Consider the following 26,119-nt stretch of genomic DNA (forward strand, 5'->3'; position numbering starts at 1 on the left):
AGAATATCCAAACATCTCAGGCTTGTCCAAACTTTCCTCTCCAAATTAATATGCCAAATCTCACTCATGTCTCTACCAGCTAGACCCTATGCTTGCATTCACATCAACCCATCTGCCTGGAATGACTTCATTCATTCAACAGATATTTTTTGAGCACTTACTATGTGCCAGCCACTATGCTACATGCTAGGAATAGAGTGAACAAGGAGACACAGTCTCCTCCTGGGAGCTGACACTCTTGCTGACCCTTTCCCCCCACCTCTGAAATCTGCACTCTTCCATCAATTCCCTCTCCATCTGCGATCACTCCTCTTTCTTATAGTGCTTGGTGTTTAGAATCCGTAAGTTGCTGATTGATCAAGTATTGTCTTGTTGATCAACAGAACATCAAAGGTTACTAGTGTGGGGATCTATAAACTCTGAAATGTATGAAAACCTGGTGCTTATGTGTGTAGTTCTGGTCCAAAATTGTTATTACATTTCCCTAAAAAGTGAAAAGACCCTACTTTTTATTGTTGAATTGAAGTTATTTATCTAGTCGTGGTATTTACATTTTCAAGATGAATTTCACAATGTTATGGTATGTTTACTAAGCACAAAGACCTTGAGTGTGATTCCTGTGTGCTCCACATATTACCTATGCACACCTGATTGGAGATTGTCATTTGTTTGATGGAATTGAAGGAGGCTCCTGGATCCTGAAGGATAACTGGAATATCCAAGGCTGAGTAGAAACTGATTATATATTCAGGGATAAGGACAAGGCAAACCCTGAGGCAGAGAGAAGAAAGCAGCGTTGATGGAGGAGGCAAGCTGAGCACATTGGCTGAGCAGCAGACTCACAGAGGAAAGCAGTGGAGGAAGACTTGTCCTGAACAACAGGTTGAGGAGTTGGGACTTTATACATCACTAGGTCATAGTTAAGAGCTAGGATCCAGCCAATTAATAGCTTTGGGCAAGTGCTCACTGAAGCTTTCATCTCATCTGCAAAATGAGGATAAGAATAATTACCTTCTATAGTTGTTATAAAGATTAAAAGGACTCATGTGCTAAAAAACACCAGACATTTGCACAGTTCACCCAGAAAAAGCTAAGCAAATGGTGGCCATTGTTGCTGCTGATTGAAGAAACTGGTCTAAGGCTGTTCACAGGATGGTGGAGAGATGGAGGGACCTAAGAAGGGTCTCTAAAAGACATAAAAAGAAACTTTGATGGTACAAACAGAGGGGGGACACCAGCTGCGTAATATTGGACAGGTTCCTTAATCATTCTGAACCCCAGTTTCATCATGTATAGTGGCTGTGAAGATAAGATAATGAATGTAAAAGCCCCTATTCTAGTGTCTGGCACATTGTAAGTATCTAATACAAAGTGACAGCTATTAAGAAGTATACAATCTCCAGCACTTAGTACGCTCTGTACAAATGTGGTAGAAAGATAAAGGAGGAGGGAAGTTTTTTAAAAAGTACATTGCATTGGAAATCAGAATTTTCAAGTTGAAAGGGAAATTGGATGCTTATTACTCTCTTATCAGATGCATTTATTGATTTTCAATGTGTTTTCATAAATTGACCAGATAAACTAATCTTTACAAATGAAAAAGACACCAATCAATGTAATCTAAGACCTTGCTGCCAATTGAGATGCACATTTCTCCTGACAAACTACCAAGGGAGTACAACACAAATAGTTTTAGTTGGGCAACAGTGAGAGATATTAGGGCAGGAAAGTCCTTCTATGTCCCCCATATCAGACTTGCCAGAGCCCTAGACTATGCATGAGAGACTCTTGCAGAGCTGTGCAGAAGAATTTCATCAAGGAGCCCATCAGTAGAAAGGGGAAAAGTCAAACTCAGGGCAACTTTCTCAAAGAGAAATGAAACTGTGGAATTGGAAGAGAAGGGAACAAATACCAAAAACCAAAGCATGCTTTTCAAAATAATGGCAGATCCCTAACTGTCCTTCAAGAAGAAGGGGTATAGGAGAAAATATCCAAATGGAAAAATATATACAAGGTGTGGAGAAGAAGCAAGGAGAAACATTTTCCCAAGAGTTAGAAACATGGGTCAGCAAGAGCCAACTTCACCACTCTCATTCAAAATCTAACAGCCAGATGTCATCAGGAAAGTTAGCTTTCCCAATACCCTAGGGGGCCCATTTCAGAAGATCTATCCATTGTCACATCCTCTCTAAACTTTAAAAGACAAAACAGTCCCCATCTTTCTTAAAACCTCTGGTGAGACGCTGAGGAATTCACTTCCTCTTCTGGGTCTCAGTCTCTCAAGCAGTAACATGACAGGTTGGATGAAACAACTCTCAGGTCATCCCTTGAACTAGTCACAGAATAAATAATTAGGAGGTAAAAACCCATGCCAGAAACAAAATCTAACCACACAAGAGGTCTCTACCTCAGTAGAAATAGTAAGGAGGTGAATGGCAAAAGTAGTTGTAGGGTGAACAAACATTTTAAGCATTTGATAACAGAAGGAGAAATACAAGACACATAAAGGAAGAATCTTACCTTAAAGCATGTAATCAATAACATCAGGAAGGGCCTGGAAGTGAGGAGGGAGGGTCAGGAGTCTTGACCCCTTTGTCCTTGGAAAACAGACTTCACCAAGGGAGGGCTGCTCTAATCAGTTGGGTCTGCAACAGGATCTCTTTCAGTGCAGGGAAGCCAGTGAGCCTCCATCTCCTTAGAAGGAAATGGAGCTTAAATGGAAAAAGGAAGGACCTTCTGTTAGAGGAACAAAGTTTCAAAAAAAAAAAAAAGACTTATGTAGTCAGAATTCCTCTAGAATCTCTCCTGTTCTGTAAAATTGGGAGTTGACTGAGGTGCTTGGGGCACTCCCCATTCACAGGTAGGAAATTCTTGATGCCTTCCATGAGGACTGTGGAAAGGTTTTAAGGAAATGCATTAGGATTGGTTAAAATGGGAAGAAAATGGGTTCTGAAAAAAGGGACACACATGCGCATGCGCGCGCGCGCGCACGCACACACACACACACACACACACACACACAGCACATACAAAACCTAGAAGAGTAAGCTTCATCCTAAAACCTTGTTGGAATCATTAGTGGTTAAGAAAAAGTCTTCCAGAAACAACAATTGTAGCACAGAGAGATCATATATCTTATTCAAAAGGAAGGCAAGGTGGCCTTCCTTGCCACCTTTCTAGGACTCAGGAAAAACCCTCTCGCTCATGGATGAAACCCCTCACTGGACCAGGGACAACATTTGAGTGAAAGGTTTATTCCCTCACTTCTCACTGCTACCCATTGTTCTTCCCCTCTGCTGTGACTAGGGAAATTTGCTTCTATTTTCACAAATCCTTGGAGACCCCTCCTCTGTCACATCTCTTTCCCTAGTCTCTGGCAATTAAACCTCCTAGGGAAGGCAGCCTCCTGCGAAGTTCTCTGCTCACCTCAGCTACACCAACAAACAAACTCTCTCCCAGGAGAAGGAGGAGGGGAAAACGGGGGAGGGTTTCTATGGTTCAACCTGGGAAGAATTGACTCTCCCTCCATTCCATAAAAAGAATAGGAAACATTGGCTTTTGTTCTGTGTTCTGTGTTGTGTGTTTTGTTCTGTGTTATGTCCCACTTGGAAATATCCACTAAATACTGTATGTAAGCAAAGGGAATTTTCCAGAGACTTCAAGAGTGTCACTCCTCTACATCTTTCTGCCACCTCCCAATACCTCAGCCTAATGAGGAAGCAACCATCCAAGGTCCCATTGACGCTTCTTATCTCAGAGCTCAATTCCACTGGAATTCAAAGAAGTCTTCAAGAGGTCAAGGGTTCAACAAACACCCTGCCATGACCAAGAGTTCATCTTTCTCTGACATTGACCACCTCCTACTACTCTCCTGTCAGCTCCTACCCACTTGACTTTCTCTCCTATTAAGAAATTCACACAAATAAAGGTAGCATAGCACAGACACTTGACCTTGAAGTCAGACAGAGCTGGGTGGGAATCTTTTACAGATTTGACATTGGGCAAGGGATTAATCTGAACTGTTTTCTCATGTGTGAAATGATAATGTTGATGTTAACTACAAATATTCCTTGTGAGCATTAATTGAATAAAATATCTGAAGTGTTCTCCCTGTTTACAGGTTCTAAGAATTGTAGTTACTAGTGTCACTGCCCTCCCATCTCTCTTAAGCCCAAAAGCAGATACAAAATACAGACTTTAAAAAAATCGTTAATAAATATCGCTAAATGAATAACTGAATCCAATAGCAAGCAACAAAACAAATGCTGAGGACAGGGAAGAATCTGATTTACAGAGTTACCACACTATAACATTCTAAATGTCCAGTTTTCTGTGTAAAATTACAAAGCATAAAAATAAAGGGCATAATCCATTCACAGAAAAAACGAGCTAAAACTGTCCTTGAGATAGCATAGATATTAGATTTACTAGACAAAAATTTAAATAAACTGACAAATATTCTCAAAGAGCTAATGGGGAGGAGTCTGGATATATGAGTAGGAAGATGGTGACAAAGTAGGTGAACCCTACTCTCACCTCATCTCACAAATACAACTAGATAACTATCAAATCATCCTAAATACCACAGAAATTAATTAACCTGAAGACTGACAGAACAAACTCCAAAACTAAAGGGAAAGAAAAAGCCACTTTGAAGAAGATAGGGAGTATGGAGACATGGTTTAGGAAAGAAATGAATCATGGGTGCTACAGAGGGGAGGGAGCCATTATCACAAAGAAGGGCAAAAGAGAGAGGAGCACACAAGGGAATGCATGAAGAGAACATATCCCCAAAGATGATGGCTTAGAAAACAAGGGTCAGGGCGCATGGGTGGCTCAGTTAGTTGAGTCTCATACTATTGATTTTGGTTCAGGTCCTGATCCCAGGGTTGTGGGATTGAACCCCTCATCAGGCTCCCCACTGACTATGGAACCTGCCTAAGATTCTGTCTCCTTCTTCCCTCTCCCCAGCTCATGTACTCTCTATCTCAAAAAAAAAAAAAAAAAAAAAAAAAAGGAAAGAAAAAAAGAAAAGAAAATGAGAAGGGCTGAATTTCATGAATTATTGTAACCAGCAGAGCTTGAAGACTGTTGATTTAAAGGTCAGCAGGCTTGGCTGGGATAGAGCTCTGAGGGCACTGCCATACTCCTAGAGAAAAAAAGGCAAATAACCTGGAGGAAGATGGCATGGAAACATCTTTTTTTTAGTTTATTTACTTATTTTAAGAGAGTGAGAGAGAGCACATATGCACAAGTATGCATGCGCAAGCTAGGGAAGGTAGCAAGAGATAGAGAGAATCCCAAGCAGGCTCTGCACTGTCAGCACAGAGCCCCATACAGGATTTGAACTCATGAACTGTAAGATCATGACCTGAGGTGAAGTCAGACACTTAACCAACTGAACCACCTAGGCGTCCTGGAAACACCAATCTTAAGAAAGCCTAGGGTACACAGGGAGAGATTTTTGCTCTTCCTGGAGCCTTCCATAAGTGGCAATGTTCATGGAGAACCCATTCTGGGAACCAAGGAGCTAGCTGACACCATTTACTTCCCTGCCCATCACCAAAAAAAAGAGAGCCACCTGTGGAAAACAGCACAGTACCAACAATGGCTGCATAACTTGCTTACATGAAGCCCCACACCCCTGCACTCTGGTGGGACTTCCCTTCCCAGTCATGTTTGCCTCAGTCCCAGCACAGCAGTACCTTCCTCCAGAAAGACCAGCACATGTTCTGCCCACACCACATCTCCCAACCAAAGGGTTCTTCTGGGCTTCTGTTCTAGTGGAAGTAGTATCAGGTCTCATGTAACAAGCATATCCGAGCACACCTAACTGAAACATGCCACATTCAGGCCAGGAACCAAACACTGCTTGTCAAGGAGAGCCTGTGCAGATGACTGGCATGAAGGATAGGGCAGCCAGAACACAACAGCAGACCACATGCAACGCACACTGGAGGCACTCCCTGAAGCCCAGGCCTTGGGCACTACATGACCTCTTCTTCATAAAGCCATTACATTCAGGAGCAGCAGACATAACCGGCTTTTCTAAAACAGAGAAGAAGGGAGAGACCTAGACAACTTGCTAAGACAGAGCAATTTATCCAAATGAGAGAACAAGATAAGACCATGGCCAGATATCTAAGCAAAATAGATATAAGTAGCATATCTGATGGGGAATTGAAGCAACAATCATAAATATACTCCCTGGGCTTGAGAAAAGAATAGAAGACATCAATGAGACTCTTACCACAGAGATAAAAGAAGTTAAAAAAATCAATCAGACATGAAGAGTGCAATAAACAAGGTTGGAAACAAGCATGATGCAATGAAGAGCAGGCTGGAGGAAGCAGACGAACAAATTACTGACTGAAAAGACAAATTAATGGGAAATGATGAAGCTGAATAAAAGAAAGAATTATAAAATGTGAGAATAGATTTAAGTAATTCAGTGACTCCATAAAACATAATAACTTGCATATTACGGAAGTCCCAGAAGAGGAAGGGAGACAAAAGGGGACAATTTATTTGAAGAAATAATAGCTGAAAACTTCCCTAATCTGGGGACGGAGACAGAAATGCAGATCCAGGAGGCACAAAGAATTCCCAAAATCAACAAAAGCAGGACAACACAAAGACGTATAGTAATTACATTTGCAAAATGTGGTCATAAAGAAAAAAATACTGGGAGACTCTCGGAAGATGGCAGCGTAGGAGGACACTGGGCTCACCTTGTCCTTCTGATTGCTTAGATTCCACCCATATCTGCCTAAATAACCCAGAAAACCACCAAAGACTAGCAGAATGGACTCTCCAGAGCCAAGCATAGACGAGAGGCCCATGGAAGATGATAGGAAAGGTGGAGAGGCGGTGCGTGCTACACGGACTGGTGGGAGGGAGCCGGGTTGGTGGAAGGGCAGCCCACTCAGCAAGGCAGAGCCCCCAAAGTCTGGCTTGCAAAAGCAGAGGGGCCAGACTCCGTGAGTTCTGACAGCCAGTGGGACAAACATCTGGAACGTTAAAAGTAAACAGCTCTGCTCTTGGAGAGTGGGGAGAGCGAGAGGACACTGGGAGGGAAGTTGTTGAGCCCCAGAAGACAGAGCTCAGTTTGGAGGGGGAACAAAGGTGCTGGCCAGCGCCATCTCCCTCTCCCATCCCCCAGCCAAAATTCCAAACAGAACCAGTTCCTGTCACTGAACTTGCTTACACCGCGCAAACACCCAATGCTGTGTTTCTGTGGATCCATCCCTCTGATGGGACTACCTCCCTCCTGGTGCTGCATGGCCCCTCCCAAAGGGGACCGCCCACAGCAAAGCGAGCTAAGCCTGCCCCTCCTGCCCCTGTGCACCTTGCGGACCCACCCCGGCTAATACACCAGATCCCATTGAAGCAACACCACAAGCCTAGCAATGTGCAAGTAGCCAAGACAGGGGCCACACCACTCCACAGTGAGTCCTGTCCCTGGGAGAGGGGAAGATAAGGTACACACCAGTCTGACTGTGGCCCCAGCGGTGGCCTGGGAGCAGACATCAGGGCTGACTGTGGCCCCACCCACCAACACAACTTACTCCAGACAGCACAGGGGAAGTGCCCTGCAGTTTAGAGCCACCACAGGGAATACCCAAAATGATGAAATGGAAAAAATCTCCTCAAAAGAAACTGCAGGAAGTAACAACCGCTAATATATTAATCAAAAATAATTTAAGCAATATAACAGAATAAGAATTTAAGAATAATAGTCATAAAATTAATCGTTGGGCTTGAAAAAGCACAGAAGACAGCAGAGAATCTATTGCTACAGATATCAAGGGACTAAGATAGTCATAAGGAGCTTAAAAAATGCTATAAATGAGGTGCAAAATAAAATGGAGGCAGCCATAGCATGGATTGAAGAGGCAGAGGAGAGAATAGGTGAAGTAGAAGATAAAATTATAGAAAAAGAGGAAGCTGAGAAAAAGAGAGATTAAAGAAATCTAGGAGTATGAGGGGAGAAGTAGAGAACTAAGTGATGCAATCAAAGGAACAATATCCATATCATAGGAATTCCAGAAGAAGAAGAGAGAGAGAAAAGGGCTGAAGGTGTACTTGAACAAATCATAGCTGAGAACTTCCCTGATCTGGGGAAGGAAAAAGACATTGAAATCCAAGAGGCACAGAGAACTCTCTTCAGACATAACTTGAATTGATCTTCTGTATGACATATCATAGTGAAACTGGAAAAATACAAGGATAAAGAGAGAATTCTGAAAGCAGCTAGGGATAAATACACTCTAATTTGCAAAGGTAGACCCATAAGAGGAGTCACAGACCTATCTACTGAAAGTTGGCAGGCCAGAAAGTAATGGCAGGAAATCTTCAATGTGATGAACAGAAAAAATATGCAGCCGACAACCCTTTATCCAGCAAGCCTGTCATTCAGAATAGAAGGAGAGATAAAGGTCTTCCCAAACAAACAAAAACTGAAGGAATTCATCACCAAGAAACCAGCCCTACAAGAGATCCTAAGGGGTACTCTGTGAGTGAAATGTTGCAAAGACAACAAAGTACCAGAGACATTGCTACGAGCATGAAACCTACAGCCATCACAATGACTCTAAACCCATATCTTTCTATAATAACACTGAATGTAAATGAACTAAATGCTCCAACCTAAAGACATATGTTATCAGAATGGATTAAAAAAAACAAGACCCATCTATTTTCTGTCTACAAGAGACTCATTTTAGACCTGAGGACACCTTCAGATTGAAAGTGAGGATATGGAGAACTATCTATCATGCTACTGGAAGTCACAAGAAAGCTGGAGTAGCCATACTTATATCAGACAAACTAGACTTTAAATTAAAGGCTGTAACAAGAGATGAAGAAGGGCATCATATAATAATTACAGGGTCTATCCATCAAGAAGAGCTAATAATTATCAATGTCTATGCACCAACTACAGGAGCCCCCAAATATATAAAACAATTAATCACAAAAATAAGCAACCTTATTGAGAAGATTGTGATAACTGCAGGGGACTTTAATACTCCACGTACAACAATGGATAGATCATCTAGACACAGGATCAATAAAGAAACAAGGGCCCTGGATGATACATTGGATCAGATGGACTTGACAGATATATTTAGAACTCTGCATCCCAAAGCAACAGAATATACTTTCTTCTCGAGTGCACATGGAACATTCTCCAAGATAGATCACATACTGGGTCACAAAACAGCCCTTCATAAGTATACAAGAATTGAGATCATACCATGCATACTTCCAGACCACAATGCTATGAAGCTTGAAATCAACCACAGGAAAAAGTCTGGAAAACCTCCAAAAGCATGGAGGTTAAAGAACACCCTACTAAAGAATGAGTGGGTCAACCAGGCAATTAGAGAAGAAATTTAAAAATACATGGAAACAAATGAAAATGAAAATAAAACAATCCAAACGCTTTGGGATGTAGCGAAGGCAGTCCTGAGAGGAAAATACATTGCAATCCAGGCCTATCTCAAGAAACAAGAAAAATCCCAAATACAAACTCTAACAGCACACCTAAAGGAAATATAAGCAGAGTAACAAAGACACCCCAAACCCAGCAGAAGAAGAGAAATAATAAAATCAGAGCAGAAATAAACAATATAGAATCTAAAAAAAAAAAACAAAACAAAACAAAAAACAGTACAACAGATCAAAGAAACCAAGAGTTGTTTTTTTGAAAAAAATAAACAAAATTGATAAACCTCTAGCCAGGCTTCTCAAAAAGAAAAGGGAGATGACCGAAAGAGATAAAATCATGAATGAAAACGGAACTTTTACAACCATTCCCTCAGAAATAAAAGCAATTATCAGGGAATAGTATAAAAAATTATATGCCAACAAACTGGACAACATGGAAGAAATGGACAAGTTCCTAAGCACCCATGCACTTCCAAAACTCAAAAAGGAAGAAATAGAAAACTTGAACACACCCATAACCAATGAAGAAATTGAATCAGTTATCAAAAATCTCCCAACCAATAAGAGTCCAGGACCAGATGGCTTCCCTGGGGAATTCTACCAGACATTTAAAGCAGAGATAATACCTAACCTTCTCAAGCTGTTCTAAAAAATGGAAAGGGAAAGAAAAATTCCAGACTTATTCTATGAAGCCAGCATTATTTTGATTCCTAAACCAGACAGAGACCCAGCAAAAAAAGAGAACGACACGCCAATATCCGTGATGAATACGGATGCAAAAATTCGCAATAAGATACTAGCAAATCAAATTCAACAGCATATAAAAAGAATTATACACCATGAACAAGTGGGATTCATTCCTGGGCTACAGGGATGGTTCAACATTTGCAAATTAAACAATGTGATATATCACTTTAATAAAAGGAAAGAAAAGAACCATATGATCTGGTCTATCGATGCAGAAAAAGCATTTGACAAAATTCAGCATCCTTTCTTATAAAAATCCTCAAGAAAGTCGGGATAGAAAGAACATACTTAAACATCATAAAATCCATTTATGAAAAGCCCACAGCTACTATCATCCTCAGTAGGAAAAAACTGAGAGCTTTCCTCGTGACATCAGGAACAGAGCAGGGATGTCCACTCTCACCACTGTTGTTTAACATAGTGTTGGAAGTTCTAGCATCAGCAATCAGACAACAAAAGGAAATCAAAGGCATCAAAATTGGCAAAGATGAAGTCAAGCTTTTGCTTTTTGCAGATGACATGATATTATACATGGAAAATCCGATAGACTCCACCAAAAGTCTGCTAGAACTGATACGTGAATTCAGTAAAGTCGCAGGATACAAAATCAATGTACAGAAATCAGTTGCATTCTTATACACTAATAATGAAGCAAAAGAAAGACAAATAAAGAAACTGATCCCATTCACAATTGCACCAAGAATCATAAAATACCTAGGAATAAACCTAACAAAAGATGTAAAAGATCTGTATGCTGAAAACTATAGAAAGCTTATGAAGGAAATTGAAGAAGTGCAAAGAAATGGAAAAACATTCCATGTTCATGGATTGGAAGAATAAATATTGTCAAAATGTCAATGCTACCCAAAGCTATCTACACATTCAATGCAATCCCAATCAAAATTGCACCAGCATTCTTCTCGAAGCTAGAACAAGCAATCCTAAAATTCATATGGAACCACAAAAGTCCCCGAATAGCCAAAGTAATTTTGAAGAAGAAGACCAAAGCGGGAGGCATCACAATCCCAGACTTTAGCCTCTACTACAAAGCTGTCATCATCAAGACAGCATGGTATTGGCACAAAAACAGACACATAGACCAATGGAATAGAATAGAAACCCCAGAACTAGACTCACAAAAGTATAGCCAACTAATCTTTGACAAAGCAGGAAAGAACATCCAATGGAAAAAAGACAGTCTCTTTAACAAATGGTGCTGGGAGAACTGGACAGCAACATGCAGAAGATTGAAACTAGACCACTTACTCACACCATTCACAAAAATAAACTCAAAATGGATGAAGGACCTGACTGTGAGACAGGAAACCATCAAAACCCTAGAGAAGAAAGCAGGAAAAGACCTCTCTGACCTCAGCCGTAGCAATTTCTTACTTGACACATCTCCAAAGGCAAGGGAATTAAAAGCAAAAATGAACTATTGGGACCTCATGAAGATAAAAAGCTTCTTCACAGCAAAGGAAACAACCAACAAAACTAAAAGGCAACTAACGGAATGGGAAAAGATATTTGCAAATGACATATAGGACAAAGGGCTAGTATCCAAAATCTATAAGGAGCTCACCAAACTCCACACCCGAAAAACAGATAACCCAGTGAAGAAATGGGCAGCTAACATGAACAGACACTTCTCTAAAGAAGACATTCGGATGGCCAACAGACACATGAAAAGATGCTCAACGTTGCTCCTCATCAGGGAAATACAAATCAAAACCACACTCAGATATCACTTCGCACCAAAGTGGCCAAAATGAACAAATCAGGAGACTATAGATGCTGGTGAGGATGTGTAGAAATGGGAACCCTCTTGCACTGTTGGTGGGAATGCAAACTGGTGCAGCCACTCTGGAAAACAGTGTGGAGATTCCTCAGAAAATTAAAAATAGACCTACCCTATGACCCAGCCATAGCACTGCTAGGAATTTACCCAAGGGATACAGGAGTACTGATGCATAGGGGCACTTGTACCCCAATGCTTATAGCAGAACTCTCAACAATAGCCAAATTGTGGAAAGAGCCTAAATGTCCATCAACTGATGAATGGATAAAGAAATTGTGGTTTATATACACAATGGAATACTACATGGCAATGAGAAAGAATGAAATATGGCCCTTTGTAGCAACATGGATGGAACTGGAGAGTGTGATGCTAAGTGAAATAAGCCATACAGAGAAAGACAGATACCATATGGTTTCATTCTTATGTGAATCCTGAGAAACTTAACAGAAACCCATGGGGGAGGGAAAGGAAAAAGAAAAGAGTTTAGAGTGGGAGAGAGCCAAAGCATAAGAGACTCTTAAAAACTGAAAACAAACTGAGGGTTGATGGGGGGTGGGAGGGAGGGGAGGGTGGGTGATGGGTATTGAAGAGGGCATCTTTTGGGATGAGCACTGGGTGTTGTATGGAAACCAATTTGACAATAAATTTCATTAAAAAAAAAGTCAATACTACCCAAAGCTATCTACACATTCAATGCAATCCCAATCAAAATTGCACCAGCATTCTTCTTGAAGCTAGAACAAGCAATCCTCAAATTTGTATGGAACCCTGAAGACCCCAAATAGCCAAAGTAATTTTGAAGAAGACCAAAGCAGGAGGCATCACAATCCCAGACTTTAGCCTCCAGTGCCAAGCTGTAATCATCAAGACAGCATGGTATTGGCACAAAAACAGACACAGAGACGAGTGGAATAGAATAGAAAACCCAGAATTAGACCCACAAAAGTATGGCCAACTAATCTTTGACAAAGCAGGAAAGAACATCCAATAGAAAAAAAGTCTCTTTAACAAATGGTGCTGGGAGAATTGGACAGCAACATGCAGAAGGATGAAACTAGACCACTTTCTTACACCATTCACAAAAATAAACTCAAAATGGATAAAGGACCTGAATGTGAGACAGGAAACCATCAAAACCTTAGAGGGAAAGCAGGAAAAAACCTCTCTGACCTCAGCTGCAGAAATTTCTTACTTGACACATGCCCAAAGGCAAGGCAATTAAAAGCAAAAATGAACTATTGGGACCTCACAAAGATAAAAAGCTTCTGCACTGCAAAGGAAACAATCAAAAAAACTAAAAGACAACCAACAGAATGGGAAAAGATATTTGTAAATGACATATTGTACAAAGGGCTACTATCCAAAATCTATAAAGAGCTCACCAAGCTCCACACCTGAAAAATAAATAACCCAGTGAAGAAATGGGCAGAAAACATGAATAGACACTTCTCTAAAGAAGACATCTGGATGGCCAACAGACACATGAAAAGATGCTCAATTGTCGCTCCTCATCAGGGAAATACAAATCAAAACCACACTCAGATACCACCTCATGCTGGTCGAGTGGCTAAAATGAATAAATCAGGAGACTATAGATGCTGGAGAGGATGTGGAGAAACTGGAACCCTCTTGTACTGTTGGTGGGAATGCAAACTGGTGCAGCCACTCTGGAAAACAGTGTGGAGGTTCCTCAAAAAATTAACAATAGATTTACCCTATGACCCAGGAATAGCACTGCTAGGAAATTACCCAAGGGATACAGGAGTGCTGATACATAGGATCACTTTTATCCCAATGTTTATGGCAGCACTTTCAACAATAACCAAATTATGGAAAGAGCCTAAATGTCCATCAACTGATGAATGGATAAAGAAATTCTGGTTTAGGGGCGCCTGGGTGGCTCAGTCAGTTAAGCGTCTGACTTCAGCTCAGGTCATGATCTCCTGGTTCATTGTTTCGAGCATCAGGCTGTGTGCTGACAGCTTGGAGCCTGGAGCCTGCTTCGGATTCTGTGTCTCCCTCTCTCCCTGCCCCTCCCCTGCTTGCTCTGTTTCTCTCTCTCAAAAATAAACATTTAAAAAAAATTTTAAAAAAGAAATTCTGGTTTATATACACAACGGAATACTACATGGCAATGAGAAAGAATGAAATATGGCCTTTGGTAGCAAGGTGGATGGAACTGGAGAATGTTATGTTAAGTGAAATAAGTCATACAGAGAAAGACAGATACCATATGTTTTCACTCTTATGTGGATCCTGAGAAACTTAACAGAAGACCATGGAGGAGGGGAAGAAAAAAAAAAAGAAGTTAGAGAGGGAGGGAGCCAAAACATGAGACTCTTAAAAACTGAGAACAAACTGAAGGTTGATGGGGGGGGGGGGTGCAAGGGAGGGGAGGGTGGGTGATGGGTATTGAGGAGGACACCTGTTGGGAGGAGCACTGAGTGTTGTATGGAAACCAATTTGACAATAAATTTGATATTTAAAAAAAAAGAAAGTGAGAGGGTGAAGAAACGTTTATCATGCAAATGGATATCAAAGAAAGCCAAAGTAGCAATACTTGTCTTGGACAAAAAAGACTTTAAAACAAAGACTGGGGGCACCTGGGTGGCTCAGTTGGTTGAGCATTTGACTTCAGCACAGGTCATGATCTCACGGTTTGTGAGTTTGAGCCCCGCATGGGGATCTGCGCTGAACACTTGCTCAGAGCCTGGAGCCTGCTTCAGATTCTGTGCCTCGTCCTCTCCCTCTCCCCCACTCATGCTTTGTCTCACTTTGTCTCTCAAAAATCAATAAATGTAAAATTAAAAAAAATTTTAAAACAAAGACTGTAACAAGAGACAAAGAAGGGCACTGCATGATCATCATGGAGATAATCCAACAAGAAGATATAACAATTTTAAATATTTATTCCTCAAACATGGAAGCATCCAAATAAATAAAACAATTAATAAATTATGACAAGCGGGACGCCTGGGTGGCTCAGTCGGTTAAGCGGCTGACTTCGGCTCAGGTCATGATCTCGCAGTCCGTGAGTTCGAGCTCCGCGTCGGGCTCTGTGCTGACAGCTCAGAGCCTGGATCCTGTTTCAGATTCTGTGTCTCCCTCTCTCTGACCCTCCCCGTTCATGCTCTGTCTCTTTCTGTCTCAAAAATAAATAAACGTTAAAAAAAAAAATATGACAAGCACTGGGTATTGCATATATATGTGATGAATCACTGAATTCTACTCCTGAAACCAATATTGCAGTGTATGTTATCTAACCAGAATTTAAATAAAAATTAAAAAAATAATAATAATAAACATGAAGGAACTAATTGGCAGTAATACAATAATAGTAGGGGAGTTTAATACCCCACTTACATCAATGGACATATCATCAAAACAGAAAATAAACAAGTAAACAATGGCCTTTTTAAAAAATATAATTGTCAATTTAGCTAACATACAGTGTATGCAGTGTGCTCTTGGCTTCAGGAGTAGATTCCCATGGTTCATCGCTTACAACACTCGGTACTCTCCCAGCAAGTGCCCTCCTCAATGCCTATCACCTATTTTCCCCTCCCCCATGGTCAATGGAGCTTTTCCTGTATGGTCAAGAATAAGACAGGGATGACCACTCTCACCAGTATTATTTAACATAGTCCTGGATGTTCTAACCACAGCAATCAGACAACAAAAAGAAATATAAGGAATCCAAACTATTAAGGAATTAATAAAACTTTTATTGTTTGCAGATCACGTGATACTCTACATAGAAAACTCAAAAGACTCACCCCCCCCCAAAAAAAAAAAAACTGCTAAAAGCGACACACAAATCCAGTAAATTTGCAGGATACAAAGTCAATGTACAGAAATATCTTGCATCTCTATACAACAATAATGAAGCAAGAGAAAGAGAAATTAAGGAATAAATCCGACTTATAATTGAACCAAAAAACCATAAGATACCTAGGAATAAATCTAACCAAAGGGGTAAAACACCTTTACTCTGAATAGCATAAAACACTGATGAAAGGAACTGAAGATGACACAAAGAAATTTAAATACATTTCATGCTCATAGATTGGGAGAACAAATATTGTTAAAATGACTATATTACCCAAAGAAATCTACACATTTAATGCAATCCCCTATCAAAATACTAACAATGCTTTTCAAGGATCTATAACAACAAGGAGGATAGGTTAAATAGGTGATGAGGATTAAGGAATGCACTTGTGATCAGGACTGACTGTGGTATGTAGGTGTTGAATCACTATATTGTATACATGAAACTAATATTACACAGCATGTTAACTAAAAGGAATTTATATTAAAAGCTATTAAAAGAGAAACTAGTTACATATTGTTATGTTGATGTTGCTTATTAACAGAAATTCAAAAACTGGTAAAATGGTCTGGAAGTTGAATAGACAAAAGAGTAGACAGTACCAATTGTTAAGCTACTGCCTCAGTTCCAAACACACACTCTACATTCCAAACTGTGATGCTGCTGCTGCCTTGTCACCAAGGTGTGAATTTGGATACGGCAGTAAGGATTCTAGAAGTCTGTAAGCCAGGACGAGGGAAAAAACTTCTTCATGATTTTCAGTTTTCCTTTCAAGATTTTCCCAGTAGTGTGTCTTCATCATTCATTCTTCATCTTGGTGTTGGCTCCACTTTGCAAATTTTATTTCACGATCACAGAACCAGTCTCACCGTGTCCCTTAGAGAAACCTGCTCTAGCTGAGCAGCACCTAAGCCTTAGTAATCTGGGGACAGAGACTCCTGTGAACTAGGATACCAGAACTAACTTTATGTCACCTACTTGTCAGAAGTCTGGGACCCCGCTCTGCAAGCTCCTCTTCTTCCTTTGGACTCTGGAGGAACTCCATAAGTTGGATCAGGGCAGCCTTCTCTGAGGTACAGGAGACATCTGCATAGGGTCCCTTCTGAGGTATGAATACCCGCTAGTGAGTGCCCACTCCTCTGAGGTTTGGGCTCCAAGTTGCCAAGTTTTAAAATCCTTACCTTACCTTTCCCTTTACATCCCAGGTCAAGGAATTGTGGAAAAATTTCCTTCTATAATCCTTAACATTATCGTTTTGCCACTTCAGTTCTCAAATATCTAGTTAACAACTTTTTGTATTATGTTTTCTCTGGTAAAATAACCAATGTGGTTTTATTCCTGACTAGACACTGACTGATATACAAATTTTAAAATAATGGCTTAAATTCTGTATTTATTTCTGTTCTGATGTTCATCTTTTTAAAGAAATATAGTTTTACTGCTGCCGCACTTGAAGTATAGAAATAATCACAGCTACCACAGCGCACTTAACATGAGAATAGTGCTTTAAAAATGCTTCCATGCATATTATCTCATTTGATATCTTCTTCTTGCATTCATTCAATAAGATTTTATTGAACCACTGCTATTTATAATAGATTCATATACTGGAAAACTGTAGGTATATATTTACATTTCCTAAAGGAAGCTTCATAAGGCCTCTAATGCAGCATGGCAGAAGGCTAGGAACCATACATGAAGAATCATAGAGACTCAATTTCTGCCATCTAGGAAGTTTCCACTTAAAATATCCATATTTGTCAAGTTGAATCATCAATTAAATAGTATAGAAGGTATGCAAAGGGAAGAGAACAGTGCCTAGCAATTAAAACACTCAATGAAACACAGTTATAAACAAGAAGAATGAAGAAATAGGTACATTTAATTCAAAACTTTATAAATGATTAATAATGGCAATAATATCAATGCATTGCTTCTTCATGAGGCTTTAGATTTACAGATACTGATCCCTGTGAGGTAGCACAGGTCTCATGATTCTCTTCTACTGATGAGGAAACAGACACTCACAAGGGGTGAATGACTTACCAATGTTATGCAACCAAGAGGAGGCAACACCAGGCACTAGATCCCCTCTATTCAGTGCTGGCTGCCAATCCTGCAATGGTTCAGACCTTTCCTCAGGGCTTCCATCACGTCCTGATTCCTCAAGCTATAAATGAGGGGGTTGAGCATAGAAGTAAGGACCGTGTAGAAGATAGAGACAACCTTGTCATGACTAGGGGCCCGGTAGCGCCGAGGCCTCAGGTAGATGAACATGGCTGCCCTGTAGAAGAGGGAGACAGCTGCTAGGTGGGAGGAACAGGTGACCAGGGCCTTTTTACGGGCCTGAGCAGAGTGCATGCGGAGCACAGCCCTCAGGCCGTGAGCATAGGAGGCCACTATGATGGAAAAGGGAAGGAGCAGCATGAAGACACAGAAGCAAAGAGCAGAGTGTCAAAAAGGGTTGTGTCCATACAGGCCGGTTTTAATAAAGCTGGTACCTCACAGAAGAAGTAATCCACATTCCTTGAACCACAGTAAGGTAAGCTGCCACCATCTGGATAATTCCATCTAGTATCCCAAAGGCCCAGGAACTCCCAGAAATCTGGAGACAGACTCTCTGACTCATGAGGACAGGATAGTGAAGTGAGTGGCTGATTGCCACATAACAATCATAGGCCATGAGTCCCAGCAAAATTCCCTCAGATCCCACAAGAGAGACAAAAAAACCCAATTTGTATGCCACAACCCACAAAGGAGATGGACTTCCTGCCAGAGAGAAAAGTTGACCGCCATCTTTGGCATGATATTACAGATCAAAATAAGATCCATAAGGGAGAGCTGACTGAGGAAGAAGTACATGGGTGTGTGAAGCCGAGGATCTATGTAGATGAGGAAGATGAGGAGGACATTCCCACAGAGGGCCACAGTGAAGACTACCATAACCACAGAGAAGAGGACACCAGTCTGGCTATGGGAAAAGATGCCCAAGAGGGTGAAGCCATCTATAGATGATCGATTCAACCATATCCCCATGGCTCAGTTGTTCACAATCACCTGAGAACATGAACAGAGAAATTCTGGGTTTGAGTGACATGTCTTTGTGCATCTCTGATTTCTTCTTCAGTCAGTTGTATCTTTTTGAATTTATCGAAGCTCAAAAACATGTCCTTTGAGACATAAAAGAGGGCGCTCTTTCATATTCCCATAACACAGATTATATGACCTTTGCCAGCTCATAGAATTGGATCACATATCTACATTTGTATGTATCCATACCAAAAATAATAGGAAAGTTAAATTACTTTATGTGCCATAAGACTATTGGACAGTCCTTCTCTTTCAGGAAAAGATTGGTTTCATCCATAAGACAGGATTCTTCTTAGCTGGGATTACACAGCCTCAGTAAACTCTCTGTAACAGGACTTGGACCATTTCATGTCCAAGAGATAATTTATGTGTTAACAATAAGAGCAGTTAATGGAGACTTGAGATGTTCTTTGTTTTGCTCAGGAGTAATATCTTGGAATCATTTTTCATTTAGTTGGAAATCCATTTCTTTAGTTCCTAGATCTAAATCATCACAAAAGCCTCTTGGCTCTACATTCAGAATACTCAGATCCAGTTATTTCCTATCACCTCAATTGCAAGTGCCCTGGTCCAAGCCACTATCCTCTCTCAGATGGAAAATTATAGGCTCCTCCCCAGTTTCCTGGCTTCTGCCCTTGAATCCTTTGAGTCTATTCTCTTAACACTTTACACGAGTTTGTTAAAATATATCACACAAGAGGCTTCTGGGTGGCTCAGTCGATTAAGCGACCGACTTTGGCTCAGGTCATAATCTCACAGTTCATGCATTCAAGTCCCACATTGGGATCTGTGCTGACAGGTCAAGCCTGGAACCTGATTCAGACTCTGTGTCTCCCTGTCCCTGTGCCCCTTCCTTGCTCATACTCTCTCTCTCCATCTCTCAAAAATAAGTAAATGTTGAAAAAATTAAAAAATAAATGAAAATTTTCACACATTGTAAATCTCCTGCTGATAGTATGTCATGACTACCCAAATTACTCCAAATAAAATCAAAATCCTTGTAGTAGTAAGGCCCTATGTATATCTCACACACACACACACACACACACACACACACACACACACCACTACTTCTGACCTTATCTCCTACCACGCCCCCTTTGCTCACTGTTTTCCTTGAATTTCCTCAAACTGGACACACTCCCAACTTTGGGATTTTGCATTTTCTTCTCTTTGTAATGTTTTTCCCCAAATTTCTTTTTTTTTTTTTTATTTATTTATTTATTTATTTTTTATTTTTTATTTTTTTATTTATTTATTTTTTTTTCTTTTTTAATATATGAAATTTACTGTCAAATTGGTTTCCATACAACACCCAGTGCTCATCCCAAAAGGTGCCCTCCTCAATACCCATCACCCAACCTCCCCTCCCTCCCACCCTGCCCTCCCTCCCACCCCCCATCAACCCTCAGTTTGTTCTCAGTCCTCAACAGTCTCTAATGCTTTGGCTCTCTCCCACTCTAACCTCTTTTTTTTTTTTTTTTTCCTTCCCCTCCCCCATGGGTTTCTGTTATGTTTCTCAGGATCCACATAAGAGTGAAACCATATGGTATCTGTCTTTCTCTGTATGGCTTATTTCACTTAGCATCACACTCTCCAGTTCCATCCATGTTGCTACAAAAGGCCATATTTCATTTTTTCTCATTGCCACGTAGTATTCCATTGTGTATATAAACCACAATTTCTTTATCCATTCATCAGTCGATGGACATTTAGGCTCTTTCCATAATTTGGCTATTGCTGAGAGTGCCGCTATAAACATTGGGGTACAGGTGCCCCTATGCATCAGTACTCCTGTATCCCTTGGATAAATTCCTAGCAGTGCTATTGCTGGGTCATAGGGTAGGTCTATTTTTAATTTTCTGAGGAACCTCCACACTGCTTTCCAGAGCGGCTGCACCAATTTGCATTCCCACCAACAGTGCAAGAGGGTTCCTGTTTCTCCACATCCTCTCCAGCATCTATAGTCTCCTGATTTCTTCATTTTGGCCACTCTGACTGGCGTGAGGTGGTATCTGAGTGTGGTTTTGATTTGTATTTCCCTGATAAGGAGCGACGTTGAACATCTTTTCATGTGCCTGTTGGCCATCCGGATGTCTTCTTTAGAGAAGTGTCTATTCATGTTTTCTGCCCATTTCTTCACTGGGTTATTTGTTTTTCGGGTGTGGAGTTTGATGAGCTCTTTATAGATTTTGGATACTAGCCCTTTGTCCGATGTGTCATTTGCAAATATCTTTTCCCATTCCGTTGGTTGCCTTTTAGTTTTGTTGGTTGTTTCCTTTGCTGTGCAGAAGCTTTTTATCTTCATAAGGTCCCAGTAATTCACTTTTGCTTTTAATTCCCTTGCCTTTGGGGATGTGCCGAGTAAGAGATCGCTACGGCTGAGGTCAGAGAGGTCTTTTCCTGCTTTCTCCTCTAAGGTTTTGATGGTTTCCTGTCTCACATTCAGGTCCTTTATCCATTTTGAGTTTATTTTTGTGAATGGTGTGAGAAAGTGGTCTAGTTTCAACCTTCTGCATGTTGCTGTCCAGTTCTCCCAGCACCATTTGTTAAAGAGACTGTCTTTTTTTCCATTGGATGTTCTTTCCTGCTTTGTCAAAGATGAGTTGGCCATACGTTTGTGGGTCTAGTTCTGGGGTTTCTATTCTATTCCATTGGTCTATGTGTCTGTTTTTATGCCAATACCATGCTGTCTTGATGATGACAGCTTTGTAGTAGAGGCTAAAGTCTGGGATTGTGATGCCTCCTGCTTTGGTCTTCTTCTTCAAAATTACTTTGGCTATTCGGGGCCTTTTGTGGTTCCATATGAATTTTAGGATTGCTTGTTCTAGTTTCGAGAAGAATGCTGGTGCAATTTTGATTGGGATTGCATTGAATGTGTAGATAGCTTTGGGTAGTATTGACATTTTGACAATATTTATTCTTCCAATCCATGAGCAGGGAATGTCTTTCCATTTCTTTATATCTTCTTCAATTACCTGCATAAGCTTTCTATAGTTTTCAGCATACAGATCTTTTACATCTTTGGTTAGATTTATTCCTAGGTATTTTATGCTTCTTGGTGCAATTGTGAATGGGATCAGTTTCTTCATTTGTCTTTCTGTTGCTTCATTGTTAGTGTATAAGAATGCAACTGATTTCTGCACATTGATTTTGTATCCTGCAACTTTGCTGAATTCATGTATCAGTTCTAGCAGACTTTTGGTGGAGTCTATCGGATTTTCCATGTATAATATCATGTCATCTGCAAAAAGCGAAAGCTTGACTTCATCTTTGCCAATTTTGATGCCTTTGATTTCCTTTTGTTGTCTGATTGCTGATGCTAGAACTTCCAGCACTATATTAAACAACAGTGGTGACAGTGGGCATCCCTGTCGTGTTCCTGATCTCAGGGAAAAAGCTCTCAGTTTTTCCCCGTTGAGGATGATGTTAGCTGTGGGCTTTTCATAAATGGCCTTTATGATCTTTAAGTATGTTCCTTCTATCCCGACTTTCTCAAGCGTTTTTATTAAGAAAGGGTGCTGGATTTTGTCAAAGGCCTTTTCTGCATCGATTGACAGGATCATATGGTTCTTCTCTTTTTTTTTGTTAATGTGATGTATCACGTTGATCGATTTGCGAATGTTGAACCAGCCCTGCATCCCAGGAATGAATCCCACTTGATCATGGTGAATAATTCTTTTTATATGCTGTTGAATTCGATTTGCTAGTATCTTATTAAGAATTTTTGCATCCATATTCATCAGGGATATTGGCCTGTAGTTCTCTTTTTTTACTGGGTCTCTGTCTGGTTTAGGAATCAAAGTAATACTGGCTTCATAGAATGAGTCTGGAAGTTTTCCTTCCCTTTCTATTTCTTGGAATAGCTTGAGAAGGATAGGTATTATCTCTGCTTTAAATGTCTGGTAGAACTCCCCTGGGAAGCCATCTGGTCCTGGACTCTTATTTGTTGGGAGATTTTTGATAACCGATTCAATTTCTTCGCTGGTTATGGGTCTGTTCAAGCTTTCTATTTCCTCCTGATTGAGTTTTGGAAGAGTGTGGGTGTTTAGAAATTTGTCCATTTCTTCCAGGTTGTCCAATTTGCTGGCATATAATTTTTCATAGTATTCCCTGATAATTGTTTGTATCTCTGAGGGATTGGTTGTAATCATTCCATTTTCATTCATGATTTTATCTATTTGGGTCATCTCCCTTTTCTTTTTGAGAAGCCTGGCTAGAGGTTTGTCAATTTTGTTTATTTTTTCAAAAAACCAACTCTTGGTTTCGTTGATCTGCTCTACAGTTTTTTTAGATTCTATATTGTTTATTTCTGCTCTGATCTTTATGATTTCTCTTCTTCTGCTGGGTTTAGGCTGCCTTTGCTGTTCTGCTTCTATTTCCTTTAGGTGTGCTGTTAGATTTTGTATTTGGGATTTTTCTTGTTTCTTGAGATAGGCCTGGATTGCAATGTATTTTCCTCTCAGGACTGCCTTCGCTGCATCCCAAAGCGTTTGGATTGTTGTATTTTCATTTTCGTTTGTTTCCATATATGTTTTAATTTCTTCTCTAATTGCCTGGTTGACCCACTCATTCGTTAGTAGGGTGTTCTTTAACCTCCATGCTTTTGGAGGTTTTCCAGACTTTTTCCTGTGGTTGATTTCAAGCTTCATAGCATTATGGTCTGAAAGTATGCATGGTATAATTTCAATTCTTGTAAACTTATGAAGGGCTGTTTTGTGACCCAGTATATGATCTATCTTGGAGAATGTTCCATGTGCACTCGAGAAGAAAGTATATTCTGTTGCTTTGGGATGCAGAGTTCTAAATATATCTGTCAAGTCCATCTGATCCAATGTATCATTCAGGGCCCTTGTTTCTTTATTGACTGTGTGTCTAGATGATCTATCCATTTCTGTAAGTGGGGTGTTAAAGTCCCCTGCAATGACCACATTCTTATCAATAAGGTTGCTTATGTTTATGAGTAATTGTTTTATATATCTGGGGGCTCGGGTATTTGGCGCATAGACATTTATAATAGTTAGCTCTTCCTGGTGGATAGACCCTGTGATTATTATATAATGCCCTTCTTCATCTCTTGTTACAGCCTTTAATTTAAAGTCTAGTTTGTCTGATATAAGTATGGCTACTCCAGCTTTCTTTTGGCTTCCAGGAGCATGATAAATAGTTCTCCATCCCCTCACTCTCAATCTAAAGGTGTCCTCAGATCTAAAATGAGTCTCTTGTAGACAGCAAATAGATGGGTCTTGTTTTTTTATCCATTCTGATACCCTATGTCTTTTGGTTGGCGCATTTAATCCATTTACATTCAGTGTTATTATAGAAAGATATGGGTTTAGAGTCATTGTGATGTCTGTATGTTTTATGCTTGTAGTGATGTCTCTGGTACTTTGTCTCACAGGATCCCCCTTAGGATCTCTTGTAGGGCTGGTTTCGTGGTGACAAATTCCTTCAGTTTTTGTTTGTTTGGGAAGACCTTTATCTCTCCTTCTATTCTAAATGACAGACTTGCTGGATAAAGGATTCTCGGCTGCATATTTTTTCTGTTTAGCACACTGTAGATATCGTGCCAAGCCTTTCTGGCCTGCCAAGTTTCAAAGGAGAGATCAGTCACGAGTCTTATAGGTCTCCCTTTATATGTGAGGGCACGTTTATCCCTTGCTGCTTTCAGAATTTTCTCTTTATCCTTGTATTTTGCCAGTTTCACTATGATATGTCGTGCAGAAGATCGATTCAAGTTACGTCTGAAGGGAGTTCTCTGTGCCTCTTGGATTTCAATGCCTTTTTCCTTCCCCAGTTCAGGGAAGTTCTCAGCTATAATTTGTTCAAGTACCCCTTCAGCACCCTTCCCTCTCTCTTCCTCCTCTGGGATACCAATTATGCGTATATTATTTCTTTTTAGTGTATCACTTAGTTCTCTAATTTTCCCCTCATACTCCTGGATTTTTTTATCTCTCTTTCTTTCAGCTTCCTCTTTCTCCATAACTTTATCTTCTAGTTCACCTATTCTCTCCTCTGCCTCTTCAAGCCGAGCCATTGTGGATTCCATTTTGTTTTGCAATTCGTTTAAAGCGTTTTTCAACTCCTCGTGACTGCTCCTTAGTCCCTCGATCTTTGTGGCAAGAGATTCTCTGCTGTCCTGTATACTGTTTTCAAGCCCAGCGATTAATTTTATGACTATTATTCTAAATTCACTTTCTGTTATATTATTTAAATCCTTTTTGATCAGTTCATTAGCTGTTGTTATTTCCTGGAGATTCTTCTGAGGGGAATTCTTCCGTTTGGTCATTTTGGAGAGTCCCTGGCGTGGTGAGGACCTGCAGTGCACTTCCCCTGTGCTGTGGTGTATAACTGGAGTTAGTGGGCGGGGCCGCAGTCCGACCCGATGTCTGCCCCCAGCCCACTGCTGGGGCCACAGTCAGACTGGTGTGTGCCTTCTCTTCCCCTCTCCTAGGGGCGGGATTCACTGTGGGGTGGCGTGTCCCGTCTGGGCTACTTGCACACTGCCAGGCTTGTGTTGCTGGGGATCTGGCGTATTAGCTGGGGTGGGTAGGCAAGGTGCACGGGGGCTGGAGGGGCAGGCTTAGCTCGCCTCTCCTTAGGTGATCCACTTCAGGAGGAGCCCTGTGGCAGCGGGAGGGAGTCAGATCCGCTGCCAGAGGTTTGGCTCCGCAGAAGCACAGAGTTGGGTGTTTGCGCGGAGCGAGCAAGTTCTCTGGCAGGAACTGGTTCCCTTTGGGATTTTGGCTGGGGGATGGGCGGGGGAGATGGCGCTGGCGCCTTTGTTCCCCGCCAAGCTGAGCTCTGCCGTCCGGGGGCTCAGCAGCTCTCCCTCCCTTTGTCCTCCAGCCTTCCCGCTTTCCGAGCAGAGCTGTTAACTTATGACCTCCCAGACGCTAAGTCGCGCTTGCTGTCGGAACACAGTCTGTCCGGCCCCTCCGCTTTTGCCAGCCAGACTCGGGGGCTCTGCTTGGCCGGCGAGCCGCCCCTCCGCCCCGGCTCCCTCCCGCCAGTCCGTGGAGCGCGCACCGCCTCGCCGCCCTTCCTACCCTCTTCCGTGGGCCTCTAGTCTGCGCTTGACTCCGGAGACTCCCTTCTGCTAATCCTCTGGCGGTTTTCTGGGTTCTTTAGGCAGGTGTAGGTGGAATCTAAGTGATCGGCAGGATGCGCTGTGAGCCCCGCGTCCTCCTACGCCGCCATCT

At 41.1% G+C, this 26,119-nt stretch overlaps 1 pseudogene; it reads right to left on the reverse strand.

Moving 5' to 3' along the window:
- Positions 1 to 17,924: 17,924 nt before the first annotated feature.
- On the reverse strand, positions 17,925 to 18,863 carry LOC122199996 (annotated as a pseudogene).
- Positions 18,864 to 26,119: the final 7,256 nt, after the last annotated feature.

Source organism: Panthera leo, chromosome A1 (genome assembly GCF_018350215.1).
Source record: "Panthera leo isolate Ple1 chromosome A1, P.leo_Ple1_pat1.1, whole genome shotgun sequence".
Lineage (NCBI taxonomy): Eukaryota > Metazoa > Chordata > Mammalia > Carnivora > Felidae > Panthera > Panthera leo.